Source organism: Acomys minous, assembly GCF_964271855.1.
Source record: "Acomys minous genome assembly, chromosome: 3".
Taxonomy (NCBI): Eukaryota; Metazoa; Chordata; class Mammalia; order Rodentia; family Muridae; genus Acomys; species Acomys minous.
This window is the reverse complement of record NC_140485.1, coordinates 141,937,511-141,959,049: the sequence shown is the minus strand read 5'-3', so window position 1 is coordinate 141,959,049 and position 21,539 is coordinate 141,937,511. Positions and strand designations below refer to the sequence as shown.

Sequence of the window (21,539 nt, the reverse complement as noted above, 5' to 3'; positions counted from 1 at the left end):
ATCCTCAAAAGCGAGCCCTCAGTGTGTTTTCCTGGTGATCTAGACATTAAAACAGTGCTAAGTTTTTATGTTTTTTAAAAACTATTTTACTTCTACTTTTTATTTAAGTGCACATATGTGGGTGTCTGCAGAAGTCACAAAAGAGCATTAGTAGATCCTTGGAATTTCAGGGAGTTGTGAGCTGCCTAGCCTGGGTGCTGGGAAAAGATTTTGGGTGCTGTGGGAGAGCAGGAAGTGCCCTTACCCTCTAAGGATTTCTCCCCTGGAAAGCCAACAAGCTAATGATAATCATCATCATCATCAACAACAACAATGTAAGCTCCTAAAATAACGGAAAGTAATAACTACAAGCAGAACCCTATTGCTCTTGAGTAGCCCCGTGCTTTCTAAGGTTGTTGGTGAGTTTTTTAACTATGCAGAGAGAAAGTGTCACCCAAAATACCCTATGCATCAAGACAGGGCAGGCTCGTATAGGTGGAGAGAATAAAAACCGGCTGCTCTCCAATTGTCTGCAGGATGAGGAACTGCCAAAGGCTACTTTTGAGAAGCCATTTCCGTGTATATGTGTGTGTGTGTGTGTGTGTGTGTGTGTGTGTGTGTGTGTGTGTGTGTGTGTGTGTCGTGCGCACGTGTGGAGTCCTGAGGTTGCTGTAGGCTAATGTTAGGAATCATCCTTCCTTGTTCTTCCACTGTGTTCTTTGAGACAGGGTGTCTCAGTCAAACCCAGAGCTCATGGATCCTGCCATCCTTGCTAGTTGCTTTGTTCTACTGATGCTGTCTCCTTCTGCGGCTGAAGTTCCGGGTGAACCCTCACATCTGCCTAGTATTATTTATTTGGTGGATGTAGACTCTGATCTTCACACTTGCCTGCTAAGTGTTTTAACCACGGAGCCATCTCCCCAGCCTTTGTTTGAAGGCTTTCCCACCTGGGAGGATGGGGGCCCTTGCCTCCAAAGTCAGGGAGTTGCTTTGGGCATTGGGGGATAGGCTCACTGAGAGATTAGCTGGGTGAGCTCGAAGGGCACTGCTAAAGGAACATGCCAGAAGCCCTGGGCTTCTGAGATCTCCTGAGATCCAGATTTCAAGTAGAGGAGAGGTGGCCTTTAGGAGGAGAAGGAAGCTTCAGAGGGCAGCTGAACTGCGCACCTAGCTCTCACGATGGCTCCAGTCATAACTTCTGCTGGCACGAAAGCAGCGGAGAGGAGCTTTTTGCAGGGGATCCTGACCCTCGAGGCGCTGTCTGAAGACCCGCCACCAGAAGGAGTGTGACAGCGAAGCCGAGCTCAGAAGGGAAAAGAAATTCTGCTTGTGCTGGGTTGGGTTAGAAGAATCTTGTCCATGGTGGCTGAGAAGGGCGGGCGGGTGTGCCTGAGCCCTGGCAGCTGGCTGTTCAGGTGTAGATGTGGCAGACAGTCCCTTGCTGGGAACCACTTTTAGGTAAACTAGCAAGGTGATTTTTTTTTCTAATTTTAAACACTCTAGTGTTGCTCGTTACTATGCAAATTATGCAAATGAGCACACACCTTCTGAAGAGCAGCTTTACAGTACTTACATAAATGAGAGTAGCTTTTATTCTGTGGTTGCCTCTAAGATCAGAGGGAGGCTCACATATTAAAAGAATGGGGTAAAAACAGGACAGTGTTTTAAGGGAGCTGTTTAAATGAACACTATTAATGCAATAAAATATTGGGAAATAATTAAAATATATAATAATTGAAAAATATGGCTCTAATCTTGGTAGTTTATAGGGGAATTTCTCCTTTTTTTCTTATCTTTTTTTGTATCACCCAAATTTGCCTGTAATTCAGAGGAATACTCTGAAAATAAAAGTCTAACTTAGATACAAATTTGATCTTTAATTATACAATCAAGAACTCAGCACATGAGCATTCTCTCTGTTTCTGAGTTGAAAACAAATAGCAAAATCTGATCAAATTAAAATTTCAAAGAAAGCTGGTTCCCACCATTTGTAAATAACTGCTCGCAGACAAGTAATAAGTTTAGTTCCCTGATGGTGCTCTCAGTTTGTGTTTTAAATGAATTTTGTTCAAGCCCCATCAAAATATTAATTATATCTTTTAGTGCTGATGAAAAGAGTGTTTTATTTCTTTACCTCATTGGGTATGTGTGCATGACACAACACTGGCCAGTTCCTGCACGCAGTCCTCCCAAGAGCCCCAGTGTGCATGACACAACACTGGCCAGTCCCTGGATGCGGTCCTCCCAAGAGCCCCGGTGTGCATGACACAACACTGGCCAGTCCCTGGATGCGGTCCTCCCAAGAGCCCCGGTGTGCATGACACAACACTGGCCAGTCCCTGGATGCGGTCCTCCCAAGAGCCCCGGTGTGCATGACACAACACTGGCCAGTCCCTGCACGCGGTCCTCCCAAGAGCCCCGGTGTGCATGACACAACACTGGCCAGTCCCTGGATGCGGTCCTCCCAAGAGCCCCATGTTTCCTTTATACCCAACCAGCATTTAGCTATCATGCATTCTTTGTGTATTTTATTTTCTTCTCTTGGGGAGTGCTAGCCGCATGATGGCAATTTCAAGATAAGAGCTGGCTTCTCAGATGTCCCTGAAGGCCCAGGCCCTGTGAGAACACATCTCCTGCTAAGGATGGGGTTTTAGCAGACCTCTAAAAACCAACATCGCACGCATGGTCCCACAGCTGAGAGCTAAGCAGAAGTTTAAATTTTTTCACCATGCCTAATTTTTAAAATATACTCCTGCTCTTTTTCTGTGCTTCCTCCTGTAGACTCGTTTCCACCTCATTAACCTTTCTTCAGTGGCTCGCACCTTGCTCGCCTTCTCCCCCTCCATTTCCGCCATCCCTTTATTCACCGTCTACTCCAGCCTCGCCTCAGTGGTTTTCTGTAAAGATGGCTTCGTTTTGTTTCATTTGTGAACAATTCATTTCTCTGTTTGCCAGACAGTTTTGCACCTCGAAAATGAAACTATTTAAGCACGGCTGCGTGGACCCTTGGAGTAGCCCTCCCTGCACTTTCAGCAGAGTGTTCAGAGGAAAGCCCTGACAGCTGATTGACAAGCAGTCAGGGAGCATATTGCAGAAACATGAATATTTATTGCTTGTTAAGTTATTGGCATAACCGGGATGTTTCAAACTAATAACGCTTATTTGTTTTTATATAAGGCAAGGAAAAATGATCTTTAAGTAGAGTAGACTAATGGAAAATTCCAAATGCTTGCAATCCATTTTGATAGGTTTGCCTATCTTCAGTTGTTTTAAGACAGACATTCGTTTATTAGTTCTTTGAGAATTTTGTGTGCATTTGGATAATGTCCCCTGTCCTCCCCCAAATCCTCCAAGCTCCACCTCCCCTTTCCTATCCACCCAACACTGCGTCTTAAAACAAACAAACAAACAAGCAAACCCATCATGTCCGGTTTGTGCTTTCCACTCAGTCTTGGAAGTGTGGCCTTTCACAGAAGCACAGCTGACTGACCAGAGACCTCTTCCTGTAGAGAGACCCCCTCCCCTCCCCCTCCCCTCCCCCTCCCCTCCCCCTCCCCTCCCTCTCCCCTCCCTCTCCCCTCTCCCCCCCCCCCCACCTCCCAGCAGCCATCAGTTGCTAGCTGCTCTAGTACTTTGTACCCAACTCCCATCTCCACGCTGGGATTGCTCAGCTCCGGCTTGTACATCCCGTGTGTGTGTGTGTGTGTGTGTGTGTGTGTGTGTGTGTGTGTGTGCGCGCGTGCTCTCACAGCTGCTGTGACTTTGTACGTGTGGCAGCCCCACTCTGGCCAGAGGTCGCTGCTTTCCTTATAGTCATCTGCCATGTCTGGTCCATATTCTTCCCACTTCCTCTTTAACAAGGATCTCTGAGCCTTGGGGGCAGGGAGGGTGGTGGTGGTGGGAGGGGGGGACAGTGGGAGAAATGTGGCACAGATACGTTCTTCTTAGGGTTGAGCATCCATACAAATTTCTTCTCTGGACCTTGATCAGCGCTGGGTTTCTGTGTTTGCCGTCATCTACCAGAGAAAGAAAGGTCTCTGCCTCTGCCGAGCACTGAGGGGTGCACACTGGTCTGTGGCAGCAACGATGGGTCCTAAGGGCTTGGTTTAGTACTGCGCCCACTTAGCAGAACAATAGTCCTAGGTTCTCCCCTGCGGCCTATAGCCTGTAGCCTTTGGCGGTGCAGGTAAGGGTTTCAGTTTGTGGGTTGGGACTTAAATCCAACCAGAAAGTGGCTGGTTCCTCCCATGACATTTGTTTCACTGCTGTGCCAGTGGGCATGGTCAGGCTGGTCATTGGAGCTCTCAGGGGTCACATAAAGGCAAGATGGAGGCTACTTTTTCTATTTGAGTCATAGGATGTAGTGAAGTAAAGCTAATACTGACCTGGAGCTTCACACCCTACGGCTAGCTTCCGTGGGGCTGGAAGGTGCTGTGCGTGCTACTGGAGGAGAAAAGGCATCTGTAATGATTTTTAAAATATAAATTATACCTGTTTTTTCTTTCTAGCTCACATACCCATATGCATGTGCAAATGATATATATGTATAACCATAAGTTTACCCAATGTCATTTGTTTATCCTCTTTAATTCTGATCCAATTAGTTTTGAAAACTCTGAAATAAATATGAATAATAATAAGGCCACATCACTTTCATGTGACAACTGTGCTGAGATAAAGCATAGATATCGACACAGCAGAAGTTTAAAAACTGTGTTAAAATTTGTTAACTTCTAGGTGGTTATACATAAGTAAATTGGTTTTGAAAGTAAATGTGAGAAAGAAATTAATTCTTTTGCCCAATAAGTTAAAAGTAGTATTTATTATTTTAGATTAACAATCACAAAAAAATATTTTTCTCAGATGAAAACACATCTTTGTTCTGGCAAACAAATTGGTGTATAAAATGTCCACAGATGTATTTGGACATAAAACTGAAAATTAATTTTGGTTAATTTTTTTTTACCAAAAGGCATCTTCTTATGAGTAATTTACTGTAAAAACACATGTTTACTTTCTACTAATAAGTAATGGAGATTGGTGTAAAAAAAAAAACCTCATGTTGGTCTTTTTATGCAAAGTAATGACAAGTCAGGAATGTAAAGCCAGACTCACCCACAGCAAGCGATTATGAGGTTTATCACTGGGAAAACAGCAGTGCGACCACAGCGTGAGCGCAGCCAGCCACCACCAGCACTTAAGGAACCACAGGTGAAGAATCACAGTAAGCCAGATCCAACAGGAAGGAGCAAGTTGCACAGTGCTGAAGAGCGCCAGAGGGCCTGGGCTGACAGCTCTGTAACTCTCCACTCACGTGCCATGGGACCGAACCCATCAGACAACACTACAGAAGGCTTGGCCTTAGCTCAGAATCCTCTACGTGTGCCTCCTACGAGACTCAGACATGGATCATGATGCCCATTGTACTCCGTTTTTACCAGAAAAGGAAGGTGTATGCAGGCCAAGACTTGCACACATAGGCTCATAGCAGCTGCATTTGCTGTACTCTAAGAACCGGGCTGGGACAGTGTCCCCACGCCCACGCAGCATCCACCAAAGGACGAGCAGCTGGGGAGATTGACCGGGTGAAAGGCTAGGCACACCCATGGCTGAGCTCTTCCTGCTACAACCTAGAGGAACCTCAGAATGATTGCATAGAGTGAAAGAAACAGCAAAAACATGTAGGCTGCGTGCCTTGCTCCATAGAATCTAGAAAATGCAAGCTTGTCTATAGCGACTTAAGTGCTGGCTTGTGCTTTGATTGGTTGAGGAATAGGAAGGCAGGACTTTGAACTGGTAGAGGAAGTGGGACTCTGTGCACCCATGGATCTATGATGTCCACGTGGCGTAAAAACTTGTCACAATTATGAGCAAGTATCCCGGAAAGGTGCGGCATGTTCTGCAGCTGTGAAAATATCCACATCAGGATTAAGAGTAGTCAACAACACACACGAGAGAATATGAGTGATCGATCCCCACAGGACAGAGTAATTGCTGTTTTTGAAGGTTTGTGGTATGGTGCCTCCTTTCTTATAGGATTTTTGTTTCTGGAAGTCATCCAGGCAGGTCCATCTCAAAGCTCTGACTGTGAAGGGCTGCCCCTGGAGGAGGAAGGGTCATTGCAGAAGAGGAATGTACCAGAATCAGGCAACTGTGGCTCCAGCCTGTAAGCTTTGGTGATAAGTGTGCTCTGGTCCCAGCAGCATCTCAGGACTGGCCACAGCCACCTATTCTCCTGAAAGTTTTGCTACTTGTCCCTTCATTATTGAAAGAGTGTCCAAAGCAGTCTTTGCCCATGCCTTCTAGACCTCCAAAGGGCTGGTCCCCATCTGATGGGCAAATGGTGGTACCTGTAAGAGAAGGGCCCCATGGGAGGAAGTGAGTTTACTTGGGGCCACATCCTTGAAGAGGATGTTGGGCCTCCAGCCTCTCACCCTTTTGCTTCCCAGCAGCCAGGAGGGTATGCTCAACACAGGCAACGAGGACAGGACCAACCACCAAGACCCAAAGAGCCAGGAGTGTCAACACAAACACAAGCAAGCCTTCCTTGTTCTCAGTGGAAATCCTCTGGTGTTCCATCACTTGGCAGAAAGCTGACTAACTCAACAGGAGCGTCCACTCTGGAGCAATCTCGGGTCTTAACTCACAAGCATCCAGCACACATTCGCCTCCAGACACTCCATCTGTGTGGTATCACTCTTTGGGCGTCACTCACATTGGCAGTGTGCATTGAAGCTGCTCTCGGGAGGGTCGGGTTACAAGCTGCTTCTTGCTAGAGGTGGCAAACTTACCAGAGAGCCCCTCAGCAGTACGCAGCATCAGCATCGCAGCCATGCGCTTCTGACACTGTGCTTTCTAAGAAGAGCTCGCTGGTGTCTGAAGCCTCAGAGCTTGTGGGAATTAGTCATTCTGGTCCGCGTTCTTAAGCTTTGATCTTTTTCCAGCAGCAATGTGAATTTCACATATTTTTTTCTACTGACATACTTTTTTTTCTTTTTTCTTTTTTCTTTTTTTTTTATGAAGGACTAAGACTTAGCCTTTGATAAGTTCTCAATTGCAGAGCTAAAGTGAAAGGGGGAAAAGCATTTGGGACCTTATGGAAAATGACAGCTTTGCCCCAACTTTCCCTCCTCAAGTGATCATTTTGAAGCTTGGAAGGGCAATGCACACACACACACACACACACACACACACACACACACACACACACACTCACATACCCCTCCAAGCATGGAAAGAATTTGAATTAAACCAGGCACATGAAGGTATGGAACTGAGAAGTGAAGCTTTCTGACAAGCCTTTTCTTTATTCTCTTGAGCTAATTGTGTCACTCGACACACTGGCATCCAGAATAGCAAGATTCTGACAGGCTAATTTCAGCTTGTGCTTCCAGTGAAATGTACATAAGGCATTTGTTATGTTTAGTGACAGTCAGTGTCATTTTCTGTTTAAAGGCAATCCGTTTGTATGGATGCCTAGGAGTGCAGAAACCCTTTGAAGGGATGGGAGGGGTGTTTGGGGGTCTAGCAATGGCTTGCACAACCTCAGGGTTGAGGCCAGGGAGGGATGACCGGATCGTCAGGCTGCTTTGGGTGACCACGTAAGGCAGGGATCAAGGACACATTGTCCTCATGACAACCTGATGTCTGGTAAACAGGAGCCTGGTGCCAGCTCGTGACTTCCATGTCGGCAGTAAGATCTTCGAGTCTGAACAGCAGAGGGTCGGGTGGTGGCTTCATTTACTTATCAGTCCAGCTTGCTGCAGTTGTGGAGTAGACAAGGTAGAAGCAAAGTCTCTGTGGAGTTAGAGGACACACTGAATACTAGAACAGACCAAAGATAAAACAGAACAAAGCTAAAGGGGGGGTGAAGGACACGCATGCGACCAGTAGGTGGCGCCATCAAACCACGCAGAACTCTGCTTCCTGGCAAAGCAGTTCTGGGGAGATTAGAGCCATATACAATTTCCTGTTGGCATCCAAGGTGAAGTCAAGGGTTGATATAAAGAGCACCAGGAGTCTCTGCAAATGTCGCATGCCTGCCGGCAGCAACCCAAGCTCACCCTTAAGAGAGCTTCAGGAGCGAGGGCTCCAAGGAGGATACTGACTCATGCCCCATTGAAATAGCGTCTGACGTCACTAGCGGAAAATAGACGTGGAGGTCTCTTCTGTTTATCCCTCCGTAAAGAGGTGACATTCATTAGGTGACTAGAGGGTTCATTTAATTATAAAAGACAGAGTCATAACAGAAAAGCAAGACACGACTTCCTTGTCTAAAAGGCGCGGAGGATATTTGGAACCACGTTATTTCCTAACCCGTGGTTTACATCGTCTTTTAAATTTTTCTTTCCAAGGGAAACAGCATTTGTAACAGCAAAGATTGCTCAGGTCAAGACAGTGTGTAATTACAGTGCCAGATGGAGACTATTTCTGCCAACCACAGTTCTAATTTCGTCTTTCCCTTTACCCAGTACTAAATCGAGTCTACTTAATAGAGACACATACTGCCAAAGCCACCCACAGCCCGTGTCCCATGCGGATCCCCACCTATCTTGTAACATTGTAGACGAGCCCCGGGTTTAGATTGAACGTAGGCAAATCCGCACTGTCATAGGGTGGCTAATCTATGAAGAGGGTCTCAGAGAGTTAAACAGTGTTCACCGTAGGCTGGCACAGTCCTGCGACCAGAAAAGCCTCAGAGCAAGGACAGTCTGCCCCCCACCCCCACCCCCACCCCCACGCCTGTTGTGGATTTAAGCTGCTATTTTCCTGCACGGACTCCCAACTATCTCGGCAGGGACTTTGCTCAGAAATCTTTACAGGGCCAATTTCTTCCTCCACTTACCGAGTGTGATCACCGGCTAGGGTTTTACTTAAGCCTCCTGCCTCAAATCACTGGTTTCAGGGCATCAGAATGGGATGAGGCCCATCAGTGTGCCGTTTGCTGGGGGAGCGGCAGCCTGGCCGTGGAGTTCCGGAAGCCAGCTTCTCCATAGGTGTACAGGTTTCTGCTTGTCGGGACTAGAAAGGTTGGGAAGAGATATGAGAAAGGGGTGGAGCTGGATAGAAGGGAGGAGTGGGGGGATATGACAAGAGGAGGAGAAGAGAGGAGAGGGGACTGGAAGGGAGGGGTGGAGAAGGGAGGAACGGAACTTGGTCAGTGATAGAGATGCACATACAGCCCAGGCCCCGGGGAGTGTGGTTCCGGAAGACCCTGTTGTGTTCAGCTTATTTGCCTTCTTATCAGAGTGAGCCACTATTACCTACATCGCAGTCCTAGTTAGGCAATCACAGCAATTTTCCAAAAGGGATTAGGGTAGCTCAATCCCATAGACCCAAGGGCTAAATTCTCTCAAATTCTCTCCGTTTACCCATCAGAGTCCTGAAGCTAACCCAAGCTCTTTCCATGTTGCTCCACTCACTCACCCACTGTAGAACAGGTCTCTTGGGAGCATGCTTTTACTGACTCCAACTACGGTTTCTTGTATGCATATGGATGTAGGGCCACCCACTGGGATATGGGCACCATTTTAGCAACCACACCCCTGAAAATAACTTCCTCAACATCAGCAGCCCTGGACTGCCTGTAGCTCATCTGGAACTAGGGTCTTGGGAGCCCTTTCCTGTCCATGTTGGAATATTGGCCAGTTTGACCCTGTGCAATTCCTGTGATGACTACCACAGCTGTGGAGCAATTGTGGGTACCACATCTTTGTCATGCTACGTGGACATCCGTCAACTCAGAACGCTCCCCATGCCCTGGCTCTTAAGACCTTTCTGACCTTTCTTCTGAGATGTTCCCTGAGCCTAACAAGGAGGAGGTATGATAGAAATGTCCCATTTGGAGATAAACACTTTACACGTGGTTATTTTCTGCACTTTGATCAGTTGCGGTTTTCTGTAATAACCTCTGCCCGTTATAAGACAAAGCTTCTCTGACTAGAGGTGAGAGCTACACTTACAGGAATATGCGTATCTGTTTAGAAGGGAGTTGTTTACTGTATTAATTTAGCAAAAGGATAGCAGTAGGTTCTCCTCCAGGGCCTGGGTCTCTGATCTCTCTAGCAATGGCATCTTGGCCAGGTTTATGGTGCTGGGCATGATTCCCTTCTTATTGAGTGAGCCTTAAATGTAGTCAGACAGGTGTTGGTTACTACCCAAGGCATTCGTGTCACTATTGCCCTGATGGGCATATCCTGGCAGGGCCAGCTGCTATTGTAGCTTATAGGGTCTACAGATGGTAAGATAGTTGGCCACTTTCTTCCCCTGCGCCTTCATGTACTGTGAAATCTCTTCACCAGGGAGGAAGCTTCCAGGCCAGTATCAGCTTGATTATTTTTCAGTTCCTGTGACCGGTGGGTGGTGGTTCCATCCATAGAACCATACTTTCAAGTTCTGTTGGGCAGCCACGAGCAAGAGCAATGGTGATAGCAGGTACTGGTTTGAGAGTCACTGGGACTCCATGACTAACAACTTGAACTGAGGCATCCACCCCTGACGCTGGGCTTTTGCTTGACCATCTATGGCTTCTGGCAAGACCGTTATACCCCTACCATGTGAGTTAATTCCGTTTAAGCTACTTAAAAGCGTAGGCATGAGAACATTCACAGAAAAGCTTCAGTGTGCTTTGCTGTTCTTCCCTGCCCTCTTATCCTGCTGATGTTCATCCTGGACCATTAGCCTTGAGCTTTCCTGATGTCTTCTTCTAGAGGCCGGAGCTGCTGATGCTGGTCCTAGCCAGATGAGGAACGAATGGATTTCTGGAACATAGCATCCGATTCTGTTCCTAATCTGCCATGAGACTTCTTCAGCTAGGTGTCCCCCTCCACTTCTGACCCCTCAGGGAGCAAATGGTGTTTACTTTAGAAGCCAACCTTCCTGCTGGCATCTCTGTCTCCATCAAGGTCCTATTTTTTCCAGGCTGGTCCTGTCCTTCATCAGGGATATTCTTCCTACTGCTTGCTTCCTCCCCAAGTCTATAATCAGATAATTAGTTTTTAGAGAAGAAAAAAAAAGTGTAGGCTCATTGTGGAATGTGGTTGGGTGTTACCTTTATCATCATCATCACAACTATCACCACCACCATCATCATCATCATCATCATCATCATCATCATCATCACCACCACCATCATCAATTATTTTGTTCAGCACCAGGGACTGAACTTAGGGACTGCTGCATGGTTCAATCACTGGGTTATGTTCTCAACTCTCAATCACTGATTATAAACACTAAAACTGTGGTTTTCGTTCTGGTTACCTCCGAAGGATCTCAGTGCTTCTCCCTCAAACATTGGCAGTGTTATGTCTTGACCTCTGTGCTTGCCCCATTTGTCTCCTCCACAAGTCTATATGAACGACCTCTTTGAAACATGTGTCTGTTGTGTCATTTTAGCCCAATGTGTCCAGTTACTCCTCTCAATGGTTGTGCCTTGAGAATGGATCCTCCCAATGTCCTGGAGCCCCTTAGTGCAGTGATGATTGACTGATAGGTATGAGGAAGATGCTTCTGAGGGAGACCAGCATGGTGCTTCTTCAGCCTTCATTGGGATGAAAGGAGCCATGGGAGGCTGAGTACCCACAACTCCATAATCTGTACCATACCTCATAGCTCCTTGTTCTATGACAAAAAGATAATGTTAAGACAGAAATGATATGCAGTGTCCTTCTGTGGTGTGACAGATATGGGGTGCCAGGCATCGGTGAGTGCCATGTCCTCAATCTCCAACCTTGCATGCTCTGTCTTCAGAGTAGAAATGCAATTGATGGGGCAAAGCTGGTTAGGGGCAGACCACTGGTGGGCTGGGGATCAGAGGGCTTTAAGAGATTAGAAGATGGTAGAGCTCTCCAGTGGCTGTGTGCCACAGTCCCAGCTCACTCATGACCCTGCAGTCCTGCGCCTCTGGTCACAATGGTGGAGATGTTCTCACATACAGTCCAGCGCCACTCACAGTGAAACGAGTCCAAAAGGCTTTGTGGCTTGGCTTCCAGTCAACCAGGCAGTGATAGAAGCTCCTTGTTACTGCTCAGGCACTCTGAGGACCGTGTAATTCCTTCTATTGCATATGATGTTGAACAAGGCATCTGAGGCCAACATGATGAGGGGAGGACGGGTAACACGGGACAGAGACACCAGAGTCAGACCCTGGGCGACAGGTGAGAAATCACAACCAGCAAATACTCAAAAATGAAAAATACAGAATATCAGGGGCCAATTGGGTTAAATCCAGTTCATAAAATTAAATTGGGAGTCAGCGTTGAAAACCATCAGCTCAGAATAAGGTCAGGGAGAGGGAAGCCTCTTGCCTTCTGTTTCTGCTGGAAGAGAAAAGTAAATAAATAAGACAAATTGGGAGGCTGTCTGTTTTCTATGTTCTTCCCTAAACTGCTCTCCTTTGGGAAGAATCCTAGGATGTTTTTTATATACTTTCTTGGTCACTGATCACATCTCAGGCTCAGTCTTTGACCAGTGAACAAAACAGACAGCAAATGTCTTCATGGAGAACGTTGTCTCCTAAGGGAAACATCAGTGACTGAAGGATTAAAGCTGATGACGGGGGAAACCCTCAAAATGTGAGGTCATGGGGTTTGGATGTAGGAAATGAGAGAGAAGACACAGACAGGCATTTACATATTGAAGGAGTCATCAAACGTTGAAATGTGTGTGTATGGGTGTGCATGTGCAGTATGGCTTATATTTTAAATATTTTTTCTTTTCCAACGTGTCACCTATTTGGGAATAAGTGTGAGGTACCTAATGTTACCTTGTTAAGCAGCCCTAATACAGGCTCACTTGAGTGTCACACAGAAATTTTCTATAGCCTAAGTCTGCCTAATGAGACCTACAGAGGCGTTGCTAAGAGTATGGGTCAGGTGGTGAAGCCCCACTTTCAGCTGCTGGTCGGTAGGTTAAGTGCACTGTTGCTTTTTCCTTGCAGTTCCTTGTAGGAATACTGGGAAGGTGACCTGGGCCTTGTAAATTTCACTGAGACTAGATGGACAGGAAGGATACGCTTTGAATCTCAAACTCAACTCGTGTGACTCGCAGAGACGTTTAAGTGCCATTTATGCTGACCTTAATTAGTTGAAGGGCTGTGTCCAAATGAATCATCAGGCACCTGGAGCCCAGCGCCATCAGTGAAACCAGGGAGCCAAGGACTGCCAGGAACACAACGGAAGCCAGAGGCTGTAGTTCCAAACAGGTGAGTGAAAGGAAGATCTGGTCAACCTCAAAGACTACAAGAAACAGCCAGGCACACATTGCTCATGTTTTGCCCAGATCATTTTTTCTTCTCTTTAGGTAGAGCAGGCCATAAAGGGCAGGCTGCAGTCTCACCTGGTTTGAGCTGGATGATATGTCTGTATCTTTGAGGTGTTACGGTTGTCATAGTTACCAGGACATTAATTCCAGTAGGAACATTTATTTTTATGGGATGAGTCTGATTCCACAGGTAGCATGTAATTTTAATAATACATTAAGCCCATTAACTTCTGTGTCTGTAACAGAATAAGATCTTAGGATGGAGGAAAAATGGGTCCCACATGGTGTCTTAGTCTCTTCAAGTTGTGGTAACAAATTATAGCTTGGTTGGTGTGGAATTGGCAGAAATTCATTCTTACAGCTCTGACGGGTATAAGTCTAAGACCAAATGGCTGGCGCTTTGAGTGTCTCCTGCAACCTCTTTCCAGGTTCATAGACAGAACCTTCTTGCTTGTCTTCCTGGGGTGAGAGGGGATGTGATGTCTCTGAGCTCTCTTTAGTGAGCTTCTTCTCTATCCCACCATAAATACTCTGCCCTCAAGATCTACTCACCTCCCTGGTAGTCTCTTTCTCCTTATGGTTGTCACTTTGGGGTTAGTGTTTCATTGTATGAGTGTGAGAGCCTCACATGCCAAGCCCGCTACACATGGCAAGGTTTGAGCAGCAGCACCAATAGATAGAAAGAAATTGCTCTAGTCATCACGAGACTCCAGGCCCTGTTTCTAGTGTGTTGATTTTCTAGACCAAAGCAAAGAAGTGTTTTTTTTCTTCTGGTTGAGAAGGGACCACAGCTGAAGGTCTAGAAAGAAGAAGGAGGAGGGAGGAGGGAGGAAGGGGAGGGAGGAGAAGAAGAAGAAGGAAAGAAGAGAAGGAAGAGGAAGAAAGAAGTGTTTACCTGTCAGAAATGAATACTTCAGCCTTGAGCTGAAACTAGTTCCTCTTTACCCTCAAGCGATGTATTTTCTAAATGAAGACTGTAGCCTCTTTGGATAAAGATGCCATTGGATGTTCTGGGCTCCTTATTGTGATCTGTGTCCCCTAGGGCTCACCAGCCTCCATAAGCTTGCCATGTAACTTATTATAACACCCTCTGTCTGTCTGTCCCTCACTCCCTCCCCCAGCGCACGCACACACACACACACACACACACACACACACACACACACACACACACCCCTATTGTTTTTGTTTCTCTGGAGCAAACTTGGGCAATGCAATACTTTTATTATTTTATCTTGCCCTGAGTATACTGAAATTTAAGTTTTGGCTTACTATTGGGTAGAGAAGTTTATGGGTAAATATTTGCATGAGTAGAATGTTACAGTATGTACTGAGTCAACAGCACCATAGAAAACAAAAGATATTCAGTGGGCTGGAGGAAGTAGTGTGGCCTCATGCTGGGGAGAGAGGGGTGAAGAGGAGAAAATCGTGAGGCATAGAAAGGGGCAATTGAAAACAGGAGGGACAAGTCCTGTGCAGTTACTACACAAGCCTGGCTGACAGTACCATGGGTTAAGGGAGTTTGTTGTGTATTTAAACTGGCTTTTCAGATTCTGGGATGCTGTGGACAGTTGGAGAATGGAATGGAAACATCTAAGGGAAGTCTTGGTCCCTCACATTTATCTCTGCGGTTAGTCCTAATCCAGTGTCCCCTTCAGAAGAGGGCAGGGAGGACCTTCTGCATCTCTGAACAACTGGAGGTGCTCTGCCTCCATCTTCATCCCGCTCCTACCCGCTGTTCATGCTCCTTTTATTTATATGACCCTGTAAGTTCTTATCCCCAACCCAGTGTGGCCGCCTCCCCCTCCTCCCCCTCCCCCTCCTCCCCCTCCTCTTCTCCTTTCTCTCCTTATTCAGTTCAGGAGGCCAGGCCATGGAGTAGTGCTGCCCACAGTTAGGGTGGATTTCCCCACTTCTCTCAACTCTATGTAGAAGCTTCCTTGCAGACATGCCCACAGATTTGTGTCTACAGGGATCTCAGTCCTATCAGACTGACTGTCAAGGTCAATATCACACTGGGCCATTGTCTATCTCCCATCACGGCACTTCCTGTCTTCCCCTGTGGTACACAGGCAAGGCTGAACCTCTGTATTTTACTACCTGGACACCCCACTCTATATGGCGAGTCTGAAGCTTTTTATGCGACAGTTAAGGTCTGTCTGTCTATCCATTGACCTGGGCTGACCTGATGCCAGCCCAGACTGAAGAGTCCATTCAGGAACACCGTTGGGTCAGTTTGAAGTCTAGGCAGAAGGAATACTCTCTCTAGAGTTGTCAGATCAACAGTGTAGACACAATTGCTACCGCTGGGAGATCAAAGGAGCCTTTTGGACTAGCAATGGGAAGTTATAGGTATAGCTACCCATGATTGAGAGACACCCCCCCCCCCCAAAGACTCAGAATCTGGCCACTGATGCTTGTTTAGCTGAGGCGGTAGCAGAAGTACAGGCCATCTGAACCTGGCCACATTGCTGCCTCAGGGAACTGAGAGCCCAAGAAACAGTGTTCTCCACAGACTCACATGTAAGGGGCTTGATACGGAGCAATAGCAGCCTTCTGTCTGTTCTTGTGACAGGTAAAGCCAGTCTCCTCTTCTGGGTCTTTGTTCGGACTCCTCGCTCCATGGGGCACTCCGTTCTGATCTTCGTCATCTTAGCTGCTTCTGAACCTCCATCATTAGAGAGATGCTATTCAACAATTACTCCCCTGGGTTATGCAGTTATCCTGTTCCTTCCAACATCATCTCCTTCAGCATCTAGGTGGTGGCCTTGGGCACACTCCTTCTGTTGCTGTGTCTCCTCCCACCTGACAGCCTGCTCTTTGCAAAAGCTTGTCTCCTGAACCATCACAGGACGCTTTCCAAAGTGGCCACTTTAGCCACGAAGGGCACTTGGCTGGCCACTGTCCGTATAGCTGTCTTTTCTCCCTTGTCAAAGACAGAAAGCTCCACCCATGTGCCTTCAGATTTTTTTCTCTTCAGGTTAGGCACTTCATTTCAATGTCTTTTAAAGTCTATTTGATAAATGCCAGGCATACTCTTCACCCTGCCTGAGTGGAAATATATGCACCCTTTGCGTGGATGAGAATGGGGAGAAATAGTACCCCTAAAACAGGCTCTGGGGAGACCCTTTTCTCAATGGGCTCCTTGACTGCTTTGCTCTGGCTGTGTCTTTCTTTAGAAGTTTGTGCTACTTGTAGGGCAGTACACCTACCTGCTGTAGCATGTATTGTTTTACTCTATTTTATTTGGTTTTCATATGGCTCCTTCCCTTCCAACCCCTTAACACTAAGTAGGAGAGAAAGATGATTAGAAAGGAAAGGGCACATAGACCTCTCTAGGCTTAGCTCCTTGGGGCAAGTGCAGTCTTCGTAGTCAGGATATCCAGCAGCAAACAGCAAATGCAGCTGCAGAACGAACCAGCAGCAACCTTCTTCCCTGTCTGACTCTTGTTCTCTCAGTGCTCCGGCATTTATACCCTCTCAGAGTCTTCAGAATTAAACTGTCTGCAGCTGGTGAAGATCACATCCCTCTATGAGCCCGCACAAGGCAATCGTAGTTAAACAGCTGTGGACAAGCTAAAATCAGCCCCATATCCCACACTGAGGATTAAAACAACAAAAAAAAAATCTATTTACACCCACACTTAGGATTAAAACAAAAACACATCTACATAACATAACAGAGTTTTAAAAGAAACCAGAACTTTCACTACAACTTGCAGTCTTAGAAAGCCTAAACGCCCACATTCAAAGGGAATGTAGATCCTTTGACTACGTGGCTGAGCAACCTAGGGTAGAGGAACACCGGAGTCCGTGGTGCGCTGGGACAGGCTTACAAGGGTCTTGGGATACACTTCCATCCAGCGGGTAAGACATCCCCAAGGACGTGCAGCTAGTGTCACATGTGCACAGTGACATTTGATTGTTCTTAATCCTTCACAGTGGAGGCCTATTCTAGCTATGAAGCTTTTAGTGTTTCCAGGCAAAAGAGGGGGGGACATAGTTTGATTAGTAATATGGACAAAATACTATCATCTAGTAAACATGTGTTTTGTTTTCAGTCTTTAATTTGATAAACAATTTTAATTAAGAAGTTTTCTTCATTGTACACATGCTAATGAGTAGAATAATAATTAACTCAAGCACGCCATATGTTATTCACCTAAGTGTTTCTTTCTCTTTCCCCACCTAATTATTATCCACCATGTGATGATCATTTACTTTCAAATTTGAAGGGGACTGATCCTACCCTGATACATTTAAACTTCTGTCTGGTGTGAACAATTAGAAACTGTATCTTGGGTGCTGGAGAAATAAATGTATCAGCAGCTAAAACCAGTTGTTGCTCTTCCATAGGACTGTGGTTGGTTTCCCAGAACCTATAAGGTGGCTCATAACCATCCAGTTCTAGATCTGATGCCCTCTCCTGGCCTCTTTAGGTACTGCATGCACATGGTGCACATACAACTGTACCCATAAAATAAACAGAATAAATTTACCTTCAACCTGTAACTCATGTGAACATTCACTGCATTCACAAACATGCTCCCTGAGTCCTTCAGGAAAGTCCAAAATCTTTTTACTATATCTGCTTTTACGATTCTGGTCTCTGATACTGTGGCTGTTTGAACAGATACGCACCACAGGTAAGACCGCAGACCGTGCAGCGAGTGGTACCTATCTGCATGCACAGAGGATGTAACTAATGGTTGGCAAGTGTTGTTTAGTCTATGTGGAGATAAGAGGTTTGTTTCTCACCCTGTAATTCATCATTTCCCTCTGAGTGTTTATCCAGGGCAAAAAGAACCACCCGAGCATCCATTTCCTACTTTAATAGCTTGACAGTTACAGGTGCCCAAATGACTTTTATGTTTTCAGATAGCCCCATTGTCATTACTTTCACTGTCTACTGATGAGCCATTGCTGAGATAACAGACTCAGCCGAGTCCCTAAAATATCCAACAGCCTTGAGCTGATGGGAGCTTGGGTGTGAGATGGCGGGGCCCTGACAGTGTGGGACTCTATCTCCTCAATCAGACTGTGCTTTCTCTTGGCAGCAGAATGCAAATACATCAGAGTCACAGGATCAGCCTTTTATATCAGAGCTAATGGGATGCATAGTTTAAATAAAAAATAATCACAGGCACACCATCAGTGCCCCATCACAGATGCGTCTGTGCTGACACGCTGCCTCCCCTCCGTCTCCAAGCCTGTCTGTGTGTGGGATGTCAGAGGGGGCATGGTCACTCACAGCTGTGGCTCCCTGGGTCCTTCCATCAGAGTAAGTAGCTGCAGGGTGAGTCCATCTGCCTTCATTTGTCTCTGCACAATGTCCAGATTGGGGAGGCGGGGGAGAGAAAGGCACGTCTGCCTGAGTCGTCTTCAGAGAAGTCCAGGCCAAGCTGAGATCTCTATTATTCATTCCCCCTGTGCGGTTGTCTAATCTACTTTAAGATGGCAAACATGAAATGTGCCCAAACACAGAGAAAAGACACCCATGCTGTCCTTCAAAATGAGGTAGTGACAAATTCCTATGAGGTCAGTTATTAATATTTCCTGTCATGTAGAACTTGCAAAAAAGATAATCCCCCAAAACACAGCCAACAGCACATCTTGGTTGGCTGCTTGGTACCGACAGACTGAGGCTCTCTGGAAGTCCATCCTGTGAGGGGAGTGGGCAGAGGGTGGTGTCACGCACACACACACACACACACACACACACACACACACACACACACACACACACTGCAGTGTAAGGGTCTAGGAGGCAAGTTGTTTGTGATGAGGAGGCCAAGAGTGAATGCCAAAATTGAAATGGCATCGGGGATATTAGGTCCACAAGATATAATTAGCTGAGCTGAAAACCGACCTGGTAAACAAGAACAAATGCATCTTATCTCTGGCGGGGTTTTAAAAGGACTCGAAAAATGAGCCTGCGTTTGCCTGGGCTTAGGCAGGCAGCCGAGATGCTCACAGCTACTGTGCCCTCTTCACCCCATGTTGTTTTTATTGAAGATAGTAATTCGGACTCAATTTCTTCATATCTACTGCTCGAGACACATTAAAAAGTTTCTTACAGCCACTACCGATGTGAGACAGCAGCGATGCACTAGAGAACCTCGCGTAGCACTCAGGGGTCAAAGGCTGTTGAGGGACGAAAATACCAGACGGTGCTTTGCAGTGTGTGTGTCTCTGTCTTTTTCTGTTCTGGCTGTTTCCTTTTGCTGCTGGTTGAGAAGGTAGAGTGCAGAGTCAAGGTAGAGGCGGGACAAGGTTTCAGAGTGCAGCAGTCAGCTGTTGCTAGGGGTGGAGCTGTTGCTAGGGGCGGAGCTGTTTCTGTAGGCGGAGCTGTTGCTATTACATACACACATTCCATGCATTATAACAGATGAGCCATTCTTCTAAAATGACGTCTCTCGAAAGTCCAGAAGCGCCTCTTCAATTTGGAGATTGGGAGCTTTTAGGAGTTCTCAGAGAGTGAGGCAGAGGAAGGACAGAGTGAGAAAGATGGAGTCTTCTAGTCGGTTGCCAGAGCTGAGGACAGCCTTGCTGAACAAGGGCTCCAGTGCCAGGTGCCATGGGACATGAGCGAAGCACCATGGTTGCTGGGCTCATGTAAAGCCTCCCGTCCTCAGTAAGACCGAGGGCAAAGACATCACGAGCTGAACACAGGACACGCTCTGAGGACATCTGTATCCATCCCTTTGCTGTTGCGGTGACAAAATATCACGACCAGAAGCAACTTAGAGGAGGGAAGGGCTTATTTTAGCGTTAGTTTATGAGGGGACACTGTCCATCCCAGCAGCGAAGGCACAGCGACAGGAGTATGAGGCTAGACTGACTGGCAGGAAATAAACTGATCACATGCCATCCACACACAGGAAGCAGAAAGATGATGGTGGTGGTGGTGGTGATGATGATAGGATAAAACGCTGTCCCTGGGTGTGTCCTTTCTTTATCAAGCCTCCTAGTATTTTAAATTTAAATAATTTATTCAGAGTACATCTCAATTCTTATCCCCTCACTCGTATCTTCCAACTCCCCCCTTCCTCCCTCTTTCACCCTATTCCCCTCCCCTAGGCCTGTGACAGAAGGGGACCTCCTCCCCCACCATATGATCACAGCCTATCAGGTCTCTGCTTCCCCTTCCTCTGAGTGCCACCAGGCCTCCCCTCCAAGGGGAGGTGGTCAAATAGGGGGTATGAGAGTTCATGTCAGAGTCAGTCCCCGTTCTCCCTATAACTGTGGAGAATGAGCTGTCCATTGGGTAGATCTGAACAGGGGGTCCAGGGTTACTGCATGCATCGTCCTTGGTTGGTACAGTAGTTTGAGCAGAGCCCCCAGGGTCCAGATCCGCCAGCCTTGATGGTCTTCTTGTAGGAGGTTTAATAACCATCACGGACGGTGACACCAACTGGGAACCAACTGTATAAAATAAATGAGTCTATAGGGGATATTTCTTAACTTAGCAAGCGTCTCCCTGTTGCGGTATTTCATAGTTTTTACATTATGTGACCGTGTACAGACATGAAAGACAGAGGTCACCGCTGAGTGTTTTCCTCTCTCACCCACTCTCTCTCTCTCATCCCTAACTGACAGATGGATCATGGCTGCCTGTGCTCACTACATTCCATTAGGTTAGAAGTGACCTGTCTTAACAAATCCAACTCTCATTTCAGATAGAATCAAAGCTTTAGTCTGGAGCTAAGTTTGAATGATCATGGCCCGGGAACTTCTATTCAGGTCTACTCAAATACAAGGTCCAACATGGAAGGGTTTCGTGGAGTTTTACAGAGGCAGAACAAAGAAAGTTGAAAATGGAGGTGTTTAAAAACCACATGGGTGGAAGCAGTAAGTGGGTGGTTGCAGTTGGCAGAGGGATCCCACCTATGGACCTCAGGTCCCCCATAGCATTCTTAGCCTTTGGATTGGTGCAGAGTAGGGTTTAGTTAATTCTTCCTTTTTATCTGTTTATCAGGATGTGAGGTCTGACAGAGGTGGGCAAGGGATGACTTTAGAACCCAAAAATAGCCCAACTGAAATGAAAATAAGGATATCGGAGCACCAGCATTCCAATCTCTTGTTCATAACCCAGGGATGACTTAAGGCACACCGAAGGATGTGTGCAGATTCTATCAAAAAACTGATATTGCTTATTATAAGATATTTGAGCATCGTGGATTTTGTTATTCGTGGTGGCTCATGTCTCCATCCCTCACAGACAGTGGTGGGTGGAACTCTCTCCCTTGCTCTCTTCCTCACCCATGTGGCAGCTGCTGTGTAGGACCGAGAAGGCTGGT

The 21,539-nt window shown here is 46.6% G+C and overlaps 2 long non-coding RNA genes across 3 annotated transcripts; one reads left to right on the top strand and one right to left on the bottom strand.

Annotated features, from left to right (window-relative positions):
- Window positions 1-7,284: 7,284 nt before the first annotated feature.
- LOC311593552 lies at window positions 7,285-19,548 on the bottom strand. 2 transcript variants are annotated; one of them, XR_014777749.1, is made up of 4 exons: window positions 19,317-19,548; window positions 18,491-18,561; window positions 8,825-9,000; window positions 7,285-7,776 (listed from the first exon to the last, which is right to left on the bottom strand). It is a non-coding gene; the product is annotated as an uncharacterized lncRNA (long non-coding RNA). The 2 variants fall into 2 exon arrangements; XR_014777750.1 differs by lacking the exon at window positions 19,317-19,548 and having other exon boundaries at window positions 18,491-18,931.
- Window positions 19,549-19,646: 98 nt separating this feature from the next.
- LOC311594319 lies at window positions 19,647-21,301 on the top strand. The gene is made up of 3 exons (XR_014778054.1): window positions 19,647-19,811; window positions 20,919-21,090; window positions 21,218-21,301. It is a non-coding gene; the product is annotated as an uncharacterized lncRNA (long non-coding RNA).
- The last annotated feature ends 238 nt before the right edge of the window (window positions 21,302-21,539 follow it).